This window comes from Macaca mulatta, chromosome 11, assembly GCF_049350105.2.
Source record: "Macaca mulatta isolate MMU2019108-1 chromosome 11, T2T-MMU8v2.0, whole genome shotgun sequence".
NCBI classification, from domain to species: Eukaryota; Metazoa; Chordata; class Mammalia; order Primates; family Cercopithecidae; genus Macaca; species Macaca mulatta.
This window is the reverse complement of record NC_133416.1, coordinates 117,262,071-117,279,370: the sequence shown is the minus strand read 5'-3', so window position 1 is coordinate 117,279,370 and position 17,300 is coordinate 117,262,071. Positions and strand designations below refer to the sequence as shown.

Here is a 17,300-nt window from a genome sequence, read left to right as displayed (position 1 = left end):
ATTTTCTTTAGAGACAGGGTCTCACTATGTTGCCCGAGCTGGTCTTGAACTCCTGGGCTCAAGCAATTCTCCCACCTTGGCCTCCCAAGGTGCTGGGATTACAGGCGTGAACCACCACACCCAGCCACAGTATTATTTTTTTTCCATTTAATAATTAAGGAAATTGAGACCTAGAGAGTTAACAGAGGCCCAAGGTGGCAGAACTGGTAGCTGGCTGAGCCAAATTCAAACATAGGTCTGCCTGATTCCAAAGCCATTTTCATCAACCTCCTAAACTGGCTCCAAACTGGCCCAGCAGAGACCGAAAGAACGATAAATCAGGCTGCTGAGGTGGGAGGCACAGGGATTTTCTGTGTGGGAGGGACCACATCAACACAGTGCCTGGACTTCTCTGCCTAGAAGGGCTTTGCCAAGGAAGCTCTTCTCACACCCAGGTACAGCTAATGGTTTGAAATCCAAGCGCTTATCCCAAAATCTAAGAGGGGGAAGATGGAGAGAAAACACTTGGCCAATGCTGGGGAAAAAAGTGTGTTTTCATTTCAGATGCCTTTCCAGTTCCTTTTTCTCCCAGCTGAATGTTTGGTGTATTTATAGAATTCAGGGGGAGTACTTAAGGGTAACCGGCAGTGGAGCTGCATTTTGGGCCATCAGGAAGCTGAGAGTCATGCAGGAGAAGGTTGGTGGGAGGGGACAAGAGCAGCAAGGCATAAACTGGCTTTGTCTTTCATGTTGCCAAGACCTTCTCATCCTCCTGGGGCTGATGACGTCAAATCGAGGTCTATGAGAGCGCTAGATTAAATGATCGACTCAAAATAATGGGAAATGGGTGAATGAATAAACAAATCTTGGTATATACATACAGTACAATATTATTCAGCCATAAAAAGAAATGAAGTACTGGTCCATGCTATAGCATATATGAACCTTGAAAACATGGTGCTGAGCAAAACAAGCCAAATGCAAAAGGCCACCCATTGTATGACTCCTGTTATATGAAACACTCAGAATAGGCAAATCCCTAGAGACAGAATGTGGACTGGTGGTTGCCAGGGGCCAGGCAGAGGGGAGAATGCAAAGCAAGTGCTTAATCAGTACAGAATTTCCTTTTGAGGCCGACTGCAGTGGCTCACACCTATAATCCCAGCACTTTGGGAGCCCATAGCAGGCAGATCACTTGAGGTCAGGAGTTTGAGACCAACCTGACCAACATGGCAAAACTCTGTCTCTACTAAAAATACAAAACAAAATAGCTGGGTGTGGTGATGCAGGCCCATAATCCCAGCTAATTGGGAGGCTGAGGCAGAAGAATTGCTTGAACCCAGGAGGTGGAGGTTACAGTGAGCCCAGATCGTACCACTGCACTCCAGCCTGGGTGACAGAGCAAGACTCTGTCTCCAAAAAAAAAGGCATTTCCTTTTGAGGTGATGAAAATGTTCTGGAAATAGATAGAGGTGGTGGTTGTACGATATATGTTAATGTACTAATTACCATGGAATTGTTCCCTTTAAAATGGTTGGTTTTATGTTATGTGAATCTCATCTCAATTATTTATTTATTTTTTGGAAAAAAAATTCCCTTCCTTCCCTTCCTTCCTTTCCTCCCCGTCCTTTCCTTCCTTCCTTCCTTCCTCTCTCTCTTTCCTTCCTTTTCTTTTCTTCTTCTTCTTCTTTTTTTTTTTTTTTTTTTTGAGACAGGGTCTAATCCAAGCTGGAGTGCAGTGGCATGATCATGGCTCACTGCAGCCTTGACCTCTTGGACTCAAGTGATCCTCCTCAACCTCCTGAGTAGCTGGGACTACACCCACCACCATGCCCAGCTAACTTTTAATTTTTTGTAGAAAAATGGTCCTGCTATGTTGCCCAGGCTGGTCTCAAAATCTTGGGCTCAAATGATCCTCCTGCGTTGGCACCATGCCCAGCCAGCAAGGTCTTTTCTGTTCCTCTTACTTAAAGTAACCAACCCACCAGTCACCCTCCATCACTGTGCTCTTCAGACTGTCGGTCATGGCCTATTAGAGGGAATGGAAATCCATTTAGTGGGTCTCAATTAACATTCTTTTAAAATGAAATGAAATAAAACAGAAAATATCACACAAGAATGAGGGTAAATATTACTGTGTCAGAAATGTTTTTGCTTTTTTTTTTTTTTGAGATGGAGTCTTCCTCTGTGGCCCAGGCTGGAGTGCAGTGATGTAATCTCAGGTGACTGTAGCCTCCACCTCCCTGGTTCAGCGAATCTCCTGCCTCAACTTCCTGAGTAGCTGGGATTATAGGCACAAGCCACCATTCCCAGCTAACTTTTTCGTATTTTTAGTAGAGACGGGGGTTTCACCATGTTGTCCAGGCTGGTATTGAACTCCTGACCTCCAGTGATCTGCCTGCCTCGGCCTCCTAAAGTGCTGGGATTACAGGCATGAGCCACCATGCCCAACTTACTTTTTGCTTCTTAATAAACTACTCCAAATTTATTGATATGTAACCATTTTTTCTCACAAGTCTGTGGGTTAGCTGGGCTCAGCTGGGCAGTTCTGCTCCACGTGGTATCTCCTGGGATCACTCATATGGCTGAATCCACCTGGAGGTCCATGTGGGGCTAGAACATCCAAGGTGGCTCCCTCTTGGATCTGGATGTTAGTGTTGGTGGCCACTTCTCCTTCATATGAAAGCTCTCCTTCTCCTGTGGCCTCTCATCATTCAGTTGTCTGAACTGAGCTTCCTTTCTGGTTCTGGATACCAAGAGCACAAAAGTGGAAGCTGCCAGTTCCCTTAAGGCTGAAGCCCAGAACACGCACAAAGTTGTTTCCACTGCATCGTATTGCCTAGTGCAAATCACAAGAGCCACCCAGATTTAAGGGAAGGAGAGGCTGGGTGTGGTGGCTCATGCCTATAGTCCCAGTACCTTGGGAAACTGAGGCAGTAGGAGAGCTTGAGCCCAGGAGTTCAAGACCAGCCTGGGCAACATAGTGAGACTCCATCTCTACAAAAAAATGAAAAAATCAGCAGGTGTGGCAGCACATGCCTGTAGTCCTAGCTACTCGGGAGGCTAAGGCAGGAGTGTTACTGAAACACCAGGGATTCAGACTAGGTCCTGCTGCTTGCCGCACAGAAAGTCAATCACTGACATGACAAGTATTGCCAAGGAAGAAGGATTTAATCGGGTGCTGCAGCTGAAGTAATGGGAGCTCAGACTCAAATCCAACTCCCTGGCCAACTAAAATTAGGAGTTTATATAGCAGGGAAGAAATGTAACAACATGTGGGAAAACAAAAACTAGGGAGGGGCAAGAAGGGATCCGATGCCCTGATCTGGTGAATTTCAGTGCTTGGGTACTTGTTTTTGAGAGGCCTGAAGGTCCTCAGATAAAACAAATACAGCGTTAATAGCAGAAGGGTCAATGTCCACGTTTATCCAAAAGAACAGTCTATGGGAGTGTTGGGCCAGTTTCAGGAGGATCACTTGAGCCTAGGAGTTTAAGGCTTCATTGAGTTTGATCACACCACTGCACTCCAGCCTGGGTGACTGAGTGAGCCTCTGTCTCTAAAACAAACAAACAAATAAAAACAGGGAAGTGGAAGCTGGCTCCACTTCTTTTTTTTTTATTATTATTTTTTGTTGTTACCCAGGTAGGTATCAAACTCCTGGCCTCAAGCAATCCTCCAGCCTCGGCCTCCCTCTGGGTTTATAGGTGTGAGCCTCTGCACTGGGTCTTGACTCCACTTCTTTTTCTTTTTCTTTTGGAGATGGAGTCTTGCTCTGTCACCCAGGCTGGAGTACAGTAGTGCAATGTTAGCTCACTGCAACCTCTACCTCCCAGGTTCAAGCGATTCTCCTGCCTCAGCCTCCCAAGTGGCTGGGATTATAAGCATGTGCCACCACTCCTGGCTAATTTTTATATTTTTAGTAGAAACGGGGCCTTCACCGTGTTGGCCAGGCTGGTCTCAAACTCCTGACCTCAAGTAATTCACCCCCCTCAGCCTCCCAAAGTGCTGGGATTACAGGCATGAGCCACCGCGCCCAGCCTTGACTCCACCTCTTGATGGGGGAGCAACATGTGCATTCTATGAATGGGAGAAGTTGTTGGCAGATGTTGGTGCAGACAGTCCACCACAGTTGTTTTTTTCCTTTTAATAAACATGCATATGTGTGCATTGGTTCACATGATAAACATATTTCTTGCTGTGAGTCATAGTCAAAAGGCTGGAAAAACACACTTCAATATCCTTTAAAAATTTTCTTTCATAGCCCTTAGTACTCTCTGACCTTAGCTTACTTTACTATAGATCTCTGCCATTCAAATGCAAGTTCCCTGCAGGCAAGGGCCTTGTCTGTCTCATTTGCTGCTGTGTCCTCAGCACCTAATAGGGTCTGGCTGTTAAGAGGTGCTTAATAAATATCTGTGGTCATTGAGTAGGGTGTTGTTGAATCAGCTCTCATTTCTTGGGTGCTGAGCACTTAAAAGTATTATCTCATTTAATTTACTCAACACATATTTGAGCACCTGCCGTGTGCCAGGCACTATTTGAGGTGATGGTGAAACAACAGGAAACAAAATAGACAATAATACCTGCCCTCAGGGAGGGTATTTTCACCATATATTAGAGAACAGATTCACTGATACTATTTTGACAAAGAAGGAAACTGAGAGTCAGAGAGGTCAGGCAACTTGCTCAAGGTCACACAGCTGTTAATTTCACCCTGACACCTGGTTCTTCTCCACTCTCCTGTAGATGTTGGATTTTGCCCAGAGATGGGCTTAGGTGGTTACGGATCTCAATTTCTGCAATTGTTTCCCTGAAGGATCAAACTTGTCTTTCTAGGAATTAGACACAAGGCAATGGGAACAGGTAAGTCCCATGACCTCAGAGTCCCTGCCCCTCCCACCCTTAGTTCCCCGACTCTGTGATGATGGCTCACACCTGGGGTGTTGCAGATTTGAGCCACAGATCTCAGTCACCCCCACTGTCTTATCAGCATGTGACATTCCCAAGTGGCTGGGGCCTGCAGGCTGGGCAAAGAATGCAGCCTGAACAAAAATAAACCTGTTACATTCCTTGGCAGACCCCTGCCCCTTCCTGCTCTCCAGCCATCCATCCTCGCAGCAGAGTCTGCCAGGGAAAGCAGAGAGAGGGCGAACAGGGTGGAGGAAGTCAGTGTTGCTAACCGGAGAGAGGGAGAGGAAAAGAGAGGGAGAGAGAGAGATGGGGCGAGAGAGAGGAGAGGAGAGGGAAGAGAGAAAGAGAGAGAGAGATCACCTTATATGGGAACGTGCGCAGACAATATGTGGCAATGGCTTAAAGGGCAGCAGAGGTCAGATACCAGACAGATGGAAGAAATTAAACATGGGACAGAGTGTGTTCCTGGGCCCTGAAAACAGCTCTTGTTTCACAGTGAGTTCGCACAAAGCCTGGCCCATTTTCCTTTTTTGCCTAAGCCCTGCAAGATGTGTGTCCTAACCTCTCCATGACTCTGAGTCAGGCCCCTTGATTCCGACTCTGTGGCTTGGCAGCGGTCTCAATCCTTTAAAGTCATTTCTTTGACGAACAAAATTCCTTGTTGCAAATAAAAAGGAAATGCCCAGGCCTATTTCTCAAGAGTTTCCAATATCTCTCCAAAGCACACAGATAAGTAGTTAATGAGTAAATATTCCTTCATTTCTCATGCATTCATTCAACAAAGATTGAGGACCTGTTATGCCTCAGGCACTGAGTAAGGGGGTGGAAAGATGGCAATGGTGACGATGATGATGACAATTAACATTTGTTGATTTGCACTCATTTGATAAATATTTCAACAATTAATAATTTACTTTACACCTTCTATGTTCCAGTCATTGATGATACAGAACATTTATCTACATCATCTTGTTCCTGCCCTTGTGGAGTTTACAAGGAAGGCAAGGGATATTGAACACATGATCCCACTGAGTCCTCACAATAGTTATTTGAGTTAGCTTACTAGTATCATCCCCATTTAACACAGAATTTTCCAACCTCCACACTATGGACATTTTGGGCAGGATAATCTTTGTCGTGGAGGGGCTGCTGTGTGCACTGCAGGATATTTAGCAGTGTCCCTGGCCTTCTACCCAACTAGGTGCCAGTTGCAACCATTCCCCTCCCCCTAGTTGTGACAACCAAAAAATGTCTCCAGACATTGCAAACTGTCCTGGAGGAAACAAAATTGCTCCCACTTAAGAATCACTGATTCCATGGATGAAGAAATAGAGGGTTAGGGCAGGCTAAGACATTTCCTAAAGGTCATACCACTGGTGGGTAGGACTCACACCCTGGTCTATCCAAAGCCCATGGTCCTTACCATTGCAATGTGAAACTGTATTTCCTTGACAACAGATGATTGTGAGTTTGGATGGTTGTAGACTTCATTATCTCATCCTACAAAATGGAAGTTATCTGTGTTAAATTTGGATCCTCTGGGAAGCAGATGCCAGGACAGGCTCAGACTTGCAGGGGATCAAGGGAATGCCTGTGAAGGATAAAGGGCAGACGTCTTCAGACTGGGATGCTGGGTTAACACCTGGGGAAAGAGACAGGGAAGGAAGGAGTGAGTAAGAGGAGCTGCAGATAGCAATGAAGGTCTCAGAAAGTTTTGACTGGACTGATGAGGGCTTCCTGAACAAAGTCACTGGTAGAATGAATCTCAGGTAAGCAGCAGTGGGGCTGTGCTACCACCCCCGCTGTGCTGTCATTGGCTAGGAGCCATCTGAGGAAATATGGCCTTGGCGTGAACTTGGTGGATCCAGAGGAGTGGGAATGCGGACTGTGAGTCAATCGTGCTCTCCGTGCAGACTCTCACTCTCTCTCTCTTTTTTTTTTTTTTTTAAGACAAGGTCTCATTCTGTCGCTCAGGCTGGAATGCAGTGACATGATCACAGCTCACTGCAGCCTCAGCTTCCTGGGTTCAAGTGATTCTCATGCCTCAGCCTCCTGAGTAGCTGGGACCACAGGCGCATGCCACCATGCCTGGCTAATTTTTGTATTTTTAGTAGAGCCAGGGTTTCACCATGTTGGCCAGGCTGGTCTCGAACTCCTGACCTTAAGTGATCCTCAAGTGATTCCAGCCTCCCAAAGTGCTGGGATTATAGGCATGAGCCACTGAGCCCGGCCATACAGACTCTCTAGAGGGAGATGTGAGCGGTGCACTCCATGGCTGCTACATCATCAAAGTGGTGCCCATTGGTCACATTCACTTTAAAGCAAGGAGACTAAAAAGGCACCAGTGGTGCAGTGGGGAACAAAGCCAGGTTGGCGTTCTTTAAGCAGAAGTGTTCATTTTCCTTGCATTGTCTTGAGCTTCTTAGTGATCTTCAAAGTCAGCTCTGACTTGAGTTCCATCAGTGAGGAAGTAAAGAGCACAGCCTTGAAGGGCTACTGGTTAGCTGGTGTCTGGGCCTTGGTTTCCCCATTTGCATGATGGAGTTAACCTGCCCTAACTCACAGGGTTGATGTGAGGATTTAATAAATGTATAGGAAAGTTTATGGAATTGCTACACATTTGTTTTCAGAAGAGGATGTGAACCCTCTGCCTGTTTCTTGTTCTCTTGTAAGGACATCTCCCTGCCAGCCACCCTCTCATTCTCCCAAGATCCATCTCTGCACCTACACAGGGGACCACAAACTAGCTAAATTAGATAGATAAGTTGTACTTGGCTCATAGGGTATTTTAAAAAAAGAACCACCATTTAAAATTCAGGCATTTTTGGGAGGCCAAGGCAGGCAGATCATCTGAGGTCAGGAGTTCGAGACCAGCCTGAACAATGGTGAAACCCTGTCTCTAGCCAGGCGCAGTGGCTCACGTCTGTAAACCCAGCACTTTGGGAGGCCAGGGTGGGTGGATCACCAGAGGTCAGGAGTTTGAGACCAGCCTGAACAATATGATGAAACCTCATCTCTACTAAAATTACAAAAATTAGCAGGGCATGATGGTGTGTGCCTGTAGTCCCAGCTACTTGGGAGGCTGAGGCAGGAGAATCTCTTGAACCTGGGAGGTGGAGGCTGCAGTGAGCCGAGATTGTGCCATTGCACTCTAGCCTGGATGACAGAGAGAGACTCTGTCTCAAAGAAAAAATAATAAAATAAAATAAATAAAATTGAGGAATTTTACATAAAAATCTGGATTTCCAGGCTGCCTTGAAAAATTACTCTTTCCAGTTTGTGGTTTGCGACCCTGTGGTGGACTTGCTGCCTAGTGTGGACTCGTGGTGGGGTTCAGGAGATTTCTGTGCTTCTCAGACTCCAACCTCCGTATTGCTTGGCGTCCCATGGGAGCTGGATGAGGGGCTGGGACCAGTGTAGATTGCAGCAGGTAGAGGAGCAAAAGCTCTGCCACTGTGTAGGATGGGTCAGGAAGGGCCAGCCTGACTGCTTAATAAATCAGAGTGGATGGGGGAGGAAACTGACTGGCAGTCTGAAGGTCTGGCTTCTGGGTTCAGATTTTTAGGCTTCATTTCTTAACTTGTGAAATGAACACAGCTGGACATAGATCTAAAGATGTCTGTGATTGCATATTTCTGTGAACTGATGAATGCAGATTTCAGTAACAACAGTTTTGATAGGCAATGTATAAATTCCAATACCCTGAGAAATATTGAGAACTTTTGATTCAGTAATACTACTTCTAAGAATAAACCTGAAGAAGTAATATTTAAATTATATACATCTGTGATCTCCAAGCTCACTGCAGCAATTACAAAGAAAATTCTCAAAGAACCATGATCGCAAAAGCTAAGAAAATGGCTAAATAAACACAGTTAACTTCACGAAAAGAATATTTAAAAACTATGTTTATGTTAATAAGGGAGCCATATTTCTTTATTACACTATTATGTTAAGTCAAAAAAATGGAAAATCTGGCCAGATGTGGTGGCTTGGCTCAAACCTGTAATCCTAGCACTTTGGGAGGCCAAGGTGGGCAGATCACTTGAGGTCAGGAGTTCGAGACCAGCCTAGCCAATATGGTGAAACCCCATCTCAAAAAAATTAGCCAGGTGTGGTGGTGTGTGCCTGTAGTTCCAGCTACTCGGGAGGCTGAGGCAGAAGAATTGCTTGAACCCAGGAGGCAGAGGTTGCAGTGAGCTGAGATTGTAGCATTGCACTCCAGCCTGGGCAACAGAGGAACTGTCTCAAAAAGAAAAAAAAAAAAGGAAAATTTTAAGAAAATACTCAAACATTAAAAGATATTTCCCACTTTTCTATTTAAAAAAAAAAGATAAGGAAAAAAAAAAGAAAAATTAGAAAATCTTGCCATACTGTGTGGCATAGATTGGCTGGAGCTGAGGAATGCTACTTGTTTACAATGGGGCATGCACTGTCCAGTCTACCACAGTCCCCACCACTCCCTATTGTCTCTGATCCTAAAGTCAGTGTCAGTTGATGGTGCTCATCACGTTTGTGCTGCCATTTTTCTTACAGTGATATTCCTTTGTCTCACAAATTTATCAAAGAGAAAAGGAAAGAGTAGACCAGAAAGGCCCCTGATCTTTCTTATACCTGCCACCACTTCACAGGCTTCCATCACCACCTGATTGCTACTGCATCTGAGTTTACCTTGGAGCCCGCCATCCTTTTAAGCTCGTCTGAAACCTCTTTCCTAATATTATCTCTGCCATTTCCTAAGAACCCCTTGCATTTGTATTTCCCCTTCACTTTCACAAAGCACTGCCAGCCACAGGAGGTCATTCAATTATTCCAGCCACCCAAGAGGAACGTATTATTTCCTTCATTCTAGAGAATTGAATCTAGAAGATGAAGTGATTTATCCAAGGACACAGCTGGTTAATGGCAGAGCAAAGTCCTTCTTGACTCTGAGTCCATTTTTTCCATTACTCTAGGAAACAAAGTATGTCTGAACTTTCAGTTGCAAAAGACAGAAAGTTAACTGAAACTGGCTTAAGGCAAAAAAGGCAATTGATTCGATTACGTAACTGGAAATCCGTAGAAGCCATGGACTTCAATACAACTGGCTGGGGAAGCGCCAAGGTTTCCCTCAGGGTGGTCACTCTTCCTCCATCTCTCAGCTCTTCCCTTTACCGTGTTGGCTTTATTTCCAAGTATCCTCTTTCTGCTCCTGATAGCAAACCAGCCACCAGCTCCAGGTTTCATCCTAACTGCTCCAAATCCAATGGAGAGAGAGCTTCCCTTTCTAGACAGGCCCCACAAACGGAACAGAGTCTCCTTGGTCTTGATTGGCCTGATCTAGTCATGTGCCCAGCTGTGAGACAATCACTGGTGGGAGGGATTGATGAGAGTTGGGTCATGTGACCACCTGGAACCAGGGGGTAGGGTTAGCTGCACCCAAGCAGGACCTGAGGGCCGATGGTGGGGAAGGAATGACTCCTCCAAAGGAAAGCCAGATGCTCTTCTCAGAAGTGGGGAATGAGGCCAGGACGGTAGCTCACGCCTTTAATCCCAGCACTTTTGGAGGCCGAAGTGGGCGGGTCACCTGAGGTCAGGAGTTCAAGACCAGCCTGGCCAATATGGTGAAACCCCATCTCTACTAAAAATACAAAAATTAGCCGGGCGTGGTGGCACGCGCCTTCCCAGCTACTCAGGAGGCTGAGGCAGGAAAATCACTTGAACCCCAGAGGTGGACACTGCAGTGAAATGAGATCGCACCACTGCACTCGAGCCTGGGTGACAGAGTGAGACTCCGTCTTAAAAAAAAAAAAAGAAAAGAAAAGAAAAAAAAGAAAGAAAGAAAAAGGAAAAAAAAGAAGTGGGGAATGAATGCTGAATAAGACAAAGAACGAGATATCTACAATACCTGGAATCTTCCTGGTGCAGGCCCTTCTGCTCTGTGGGAGCCATCCTTATTCCCTCTTTCTCCGTTCAGGTTGCCCAAGTAAAGTCTCGCACATCCAACTGCTCTGAACTCCAGTGAACTTGTTCTTCTGGGTACTCTCAGCACAGTGAGAATCTGAACCACACACACCAGCACTCAGCTCTATAGCTGTGGACTGAATGAAAGAATGAGGAGATAATTTGTGTGGATTGCGATAATTAGAAAACAGTGCCAAGTTTGGAAGGAAACAAACAAAAAAAATGTTAGTGTGACTCTCTCCGAGTGCTGGGAGTATGAACGACTTTGGCTTTGTTTCCATATTCCTTTCTGTATTTTCTACCATGAGGAAACACTATAAATGATAGTAGCAAAAAGGAAGTAATGCCAGTCTGGTTTAAACAGCTGGCCTATAAGCAACGTGAGGGCAAGGGCCAAGTGTTGGTTCTGTGCTATTCCTAACTCCTAGCAGCAAGGCTCACAGCATCAGAGCTCCTTAGAGCCTGCTGGGAGCTACATTCACAGCATCAGGGCTTAGAACAGAGACTGTTGGTCCCCTTCCCAAAAGCCAGCCCCCCGACGTTCTTCTTTCACATTCTCTGAACCTCAATTTGTGTGGTGTCCTCCCTCCTCCTTGTAGTTATGTGTTTCATGGAAGACAGATACCAGCCCCAAGCCCTGCACTAGAGAAAGAACCCTCTAGTGAATCGGTCTATGCCAGGGTTTCTCAACTACAACACTGCTGACATTTTAGGCCAGATAAGGCCAGGCGCAGTGGCTCACGCACCGATTCCCAGCACTTTGGAAGGCCAAGGTAAAAGGATTGCTTGAGGCCAGGAGTTGAAGACCAGCCTGGGCAACATAGCGAGACCCCTGTCTCACACAAATTTTTTTTTTTTTTTTAAAGGCCAGATAATTCTTTGCTGTGGGGCTGTCCTGCATCATAAGGTTTTAGTAGCATCCCTGACCTCTACTCAGTAGATGCTGGTAGTATCCTGCCCTCAGTTGTGACCATCAAAAATATGAGCAAATAGTACCAAATGTCCCCTCCAGGATAAAATCACGGCTGGTTGAGAACCAGAGGCCTAAGCCTTCATGTCATTCTCATTCCCTGGCTAGTGATTGGTTTAGGCAGGGCCATGTGATCCATTTCTGGCCAATGAGATGTGAGAGCAAATCAGCTGGGGTGGGTAGTTCCTTTTATAAAAAGACACAAGGAAAAGGCCTTTCATCTTCCTTTGGGTGTTGCCCCCCTTGGCTGCCGTGCTTGGGAATGCAGTTGCCATCTTGTATCCATGAGGGGGACCCACACTCAAGGGCACTTTTGCCCATCGTGATGAAGGTGAAACAATGGAGTGAAGCTGCTGATGTTATTTAGTGGCTACCTTTGCTACCTTGCAGTTTACTTGTTAGGTAAGGTGAAATTTTCCTAATGTTTGCGTGTTTAAGCTAATTTGAGTTGCACTTTGTTACAGCATCTTATCCAACCCTGGAGTCTGTTGATGACATAGCACACCCAAACAGATCAAAACAACAAACAAGGCTGAGCATGGTGGCTCACATGTGTAATCCCAGCACTTTGGGAGGCAGAGGTGGGTAGATCACCTGAGGTCAGGAGTTCCAGACCAGCCTGGCCAACATGGTGAAACCCCGTCTCTACTAAAAATACAAAAATTAGTCAGGCGTGGTGGCGGGCACCTGTAATCCAAGCTACTTAGGAGGCTGAGGCAGGAGAATTGCTTGAACCCAGGAGGAAGAGGTTGCAGTGAGCTGAGATCGTGCCACTGCACTCTAGCCTGGGTGACAAGAGCAAAACTCTGTCTAAATAAAAAAATATATATATATGGTGGTGCACACCTGTAGTCCAGCTACTTGGGAGGCTGAGGCAGAAGAATCACTTGAACCTGGGAGGTGGAGGTTGCAGTGAATCGAGTCAACTAGTCTCTAAGATGGAGCTGATTGTGAACATGCTAGTGCCGGGTGCAGTGGCTCACTGCTGTAAATCCCAGCTACTTGGGAGGCCAAGGTGGGAGGATCCTGGGTGGCCAGGAGTTCCAGGCCAGCCTGGGCAACATAGTGAGACCCTGTTGCTAAAATAAATAAATAAAACCTGGAGAGGCGGAGTTCGGTGGCTCACACCTGTAATCCCAGCACTTTGGGAGGCTGAGGCAGGTGTATCACCTGATGTCAGGAGTTTGAGACCAACCTGGCCAACATGGTGAAACCCTGTCTCTACTAAAAATACAAAAATGAGCCAGGCATGGTGGCTCATGCCTGTAGTCCCACCTACTCGGGAGGCTGAGGCATGAGAATCGCTTGAACCCAGGAGGTAGAGGTTGCACTAAGCCGAGATTGCACCACTGCACTCCAGCCTGGGTGACAGAGCAAGACTCTGTCTCAAAACAAACAAAAAACATCTGGAGAAAAAAAAGAACAAGAAAATGCTAGGCCAAATGACATAACCTCTAGAAGCCACTGTTTGCTCACCTGTAAACTGGAGGAGAATAAGATGAGAATTCTGATATCGAGGATCAGAAAGTGCTTCATGAACCATAAAGCAGGTAATGGATTATCGATGCCACGCAGCCCAGACATACAGCAATGTGTTCATACCATTCTGATAGTCTAAATTTAGGATGTGGTGTGACCAAAATTACTGGTTGTTAAGTTTCTTATGCTTCTGAGGCTCTACTTCCTCATCTGTGCACTGTGGCAAGACCTTGTTCTGACTATGCACTGAGGATAAAATAAGGCTCTTTGAAGAAGAGTGACACAGACCACTAACTAATTATTTCAATGTTCTTGTCCAAGGCCAGACAAAAGCAACCCAGATCCATAGAGAATGTTGGTGCATCGCTGCCCTCTGCTGGTCAGTAGTAGCAGTACCATTATGGTTTCAGAGAGGAAAGGGTCTTTACAAAGGGATTCCTGGAAAACTAAGGCACAGAGAGGGGAAGGGATTTGCTCAAGGGCAGAGTTAGCTTTGGACAAAGTGACATCCAAACTTGAGATTCCTGATCCCTAGCTCCTTCTAGAGGGAGAAAAATAAGGGCTGGAAACTTGTTGATTTTTGGTTTCACTCTCACTAGGTTCTGCACGGCATTTATTTTCTCTTTTTCTTTTTCTTTTTTTCCTTTTTTTTTGAGACAGAGTCTCACTCTGTTGCCCAGGCTGGAGTGCAGTGGCATGATCTCAGCTCACTGCAACCTCTGCCTCCCAGGTTCAAGCAATTCTCCTGCCTCAGCCTCCCGAGTAGCTGGGACTACAGGTGCCTGCCATCATGTCTGGCTAACTTTTGTATTTATAGTAGAGATGGGGTTTTACCATATTGGCCAGGCTGGTCTCAAACTCCTGACCTTGTGATTTGCCCACCTTGGTCTCCCAAAATGTTGGGATTACAGGTGTGAGCCACCATGTCTGGCTCTGCATGGGGTTTCTAAATAGCCTGATTGGAATTTCTCTCTCCTGGTCTTTGCCACCCAAACTGCTTGGATTTCTTGACCTTGTTTTTTTTTGAGACAGAGTCTGGCTCTGTCACCCAGGCTGGAGTGCAGTGGCGCAATATTGGCTCACTGCAACCTCCGCCTCCCAAGTTCAAGTTATTCTTCTGCCTCAGTCTCCAGAGTAGCTGGGATTACAGGCGTGTGCCACCACGCCCGATTAATTTTTGTATTTTCAGTAGAGATGGTTTTTTTTTGCCATGTTGGCCAAGCTGGTCTCGAACTCCTGACCTCAAGTGATCCACCCACCTCAGCCTCCCAATGTTCTGGGATTACTGGTGTGAGCCACTGCGCCTGGCTTTTTGTCCTTTTCTTCTTAGCAGGATAACTACCTGAGGCCCCATAAGGCCCAAAATCCTCTTGGGTGCTGGGTGCTTTACGAAAATTATCTTGGATCCTTACAACTACTTTGTAAGTTAGGCCAGGAAACTAAAGCTGAGACACAAGTTAAGACACTCGCCAGAGGTCCAACAGCCAACAAAGCACAGAAGCTGAGATCTGAGCACTCACTTGAGACCCCCTCAAGGCCCATAGTCTATTTGCCACCAAAAAAAAAAAACAAACAAAGCAAAACACTGTGGTAACTTGTGTTGGAGATGATCTGTTTAAAGTAATCTTGTGTTTTTTGATTACCCTGAATGGTATTTGTTGGGCAGACACACGTGAAGCCAGAGTGGAGCGAAGTTTTTTTTTTGAGATGGAGTTTCACTCTTGTTGCCCAGGCTGGAGTACAATGGCATGATCTTGGCTCACCGCAACCCCTGCCTCCCAGGTTCAAGCGATTCTCCTGCCTCAGCCTCCCGAGTAGCTGGGATTACAGGCATGCGCCACCACGCCCGGCTAATTTTGTATTTTTAGTAGAGACGGGGTTTCTCCCTGTTGGTCAGGCTGGTCTTGAACTCCTGAACTCAGGTGATCTTCCCGCCTCGGCCTCCCAAAGTGTTGGGATTACAGTCTTGAGCCACCATGTCTGGCCGGGAAGATTTTTTTTCGAGCACCTGTCACGTGCTGGTGATACTCACTTGCATTATCTCTGTTAATTCTTCTATTGACACAATGTGATCTTGAATCCTGTCCACAATATTGAGGCACAGATGAAGAAATTAGTTCAAAGAGGTTAAGAAATTTGCCCAAGGTCATTCGGTGAAAGCTAGGATTCAGACTCTAATCTCCCTGCTTGATGTTAGAATCTAAGTAATTATGCTTTTTTTTTTTTTTTTTGAGATGGAGTTTCACTCTTGTTGCCCAGGCTGGAGTGCAGTGGCGCAATCTCAGCTCACTGCAACCTCCGCCTCCTGGGTTCAAGCAATTCTTCTGTCTCAGCCTCCTGAGTAACTGGGATTACAGGCGCCCGCCACTATACCTGGCTAAATTTTTGCATTTTTAGTAGAGATGGGGTTTCACCATGTTGGCCAGGCTGGTTAAATTATGCTTTTAAAAACATAGATAGGGGAAAACATATGGAGGCAGTCAGGGTGGACCACAGGCCTCCCCACCATGAAACCCTTCAGACTCTCTCACAGAAATGAGGGGAACTAAGCCAAGTGCAGTGGCTCATGCCTGTAATCCCAACTTGGGAGGCTGAGGCGGGAGGATCGCTTGAGCCCATGAGTTCAAGGCTGCAGTGAGCCATGATTGTGCCACTGCATTCCAGCCTGGGCAACAGAGTGAGACTCTAACTCAAAATAAAAGAAAAGAAAAAAGAAAGAGGAAAGGAAAGGGAAGGGAGGGGAGGGGAATGTGGGGTAGGGGAGGGGAGAAGCGAAGCGAAGCCGGGCGCAGTGGCTCAGGCCTGTAATCCGAGCACTTTGGGAGGCTGAGGTGGGCAGATCACCTGAGGTCAGGAGTTCGAGACCAGCCTGACCAATATGGAGAAACCCAGTCTCTACTGAAAATACAAAATTAGCCAGGCGTGGTGGCACATGCCTGTAATCCCAGCTACTCGGGAGGCTGAAGCAGCAGAATCGCTTGAGCCCAGGAGGTGGAGGTAGCAGTGAGCCAAGATCGCACCATTGCACTCCAGTCTGGGCAACAAGAGCGGAGCAAAACTCTGTCTAAAAAAAAAAAAAAAAGAAAGAAAGAGAGAAAAAGAAAAGAAAAGGCATGGTGGCTGATGCCTGTAATCCTAGAACTTTGGGAGGCCAAGGCAGGCACATCACTTGACCCTAAGAGTTTGAGACCAGCTTAGGCAACATGGTGAAACTTGTCTCTAAAAAAAATACAAAAATTAGCCGGGCATGGTGGCACACACCTGTATTCCCAGTTACTTGAGAAGCTGAGGTGGGAGGATCACCTAAGTCTTAGGGGCAAGGCTGCAGTGAGCTATGATCGCCCCTCAGGACTGGAAGTCCACCTAGTCTGGGTTCAAACCCTACATTTCTGAACACTACTGTGTGCCAGGCCCTGGCAAGGCATATTTCTTTTAATTCTCCTGACAACACTGTGAGGTTGGTACAGTTATTATCACCATTTTACAGGTGAGGAAACTGAAGCTCTGAGACATTCATTAGGTATCTTGCTTAAGAGCAAGAGCAGTGGGCAAGCCCAAGTGTTGGTAATTTGCCAACATTTGATGGGCTGATTCATGGTCTTATTGCCATTTGCAGACAGGAAAACAGAGTTACAGACAAATGAAAGTGATTTGCCTCAGGGTCTTCGTATTTGCTGTCCTCTCTGCCTGGAATGCTCTTCCAGTTAACTCCTTGGCTCACCCTCTCACCTTCTTAAGGTTTTCACTTAAACGTCATCATCTTAAGGAGATCTTTTCTGATCACCCTATTTAAAAGTTTACGCTGGGCATCATGGCTCACAACTGTTAATCCTAGCGCTTTGGGAAGCTGAGGCAGGAAGAACACTTGAGCCCAGGAGTTTGAGACCAGCCTGGGCAACATGATAAAACCTAGGCTCTATAGAAAATACAAAAATTAGCCTGTGTGGTGGTACATGCCTGTGGTCCCAGTTACACAAGAGACTGAGGTGGGAGGATTGCTTGAGCCAAGGAGGTTGA

At 46.2% G+C, this 17,300-nt stretch overlaps 1 long non-coding RNA gene across 1 annotated transcript in view; it reads right to left on the bottom strand.

The window, feature by feature from the left end:
- Positions 1 to 1,657: 1,657 nt before the first annotated feature.
- LOC114671075 (uncharacterized) overlaps positions 1,658 to 17,300 on the bottom strand; it is a 29,848-nt gene continuing 14,205 nt past the window's right edge. The window contains exons 2-5 of the long non-coding RNA XR_003720979.2: positions 10,779 to 10,971; positions 3,851 to 6,533; positions 3,520 to 3,653; positions 1,658 to 2,176 (exon numbers count right to left, since the gene is read on the bottom strand). This is a non-coding gene — a long non-coding RNA (uncharacterized LOC114671075). The remainder of the gene's footprint in view (positions 2,177 to 3,519; positions 3,654 to 3,850; positions 6,534 to 10,778; positions 10,972 to 17,300) is intronic.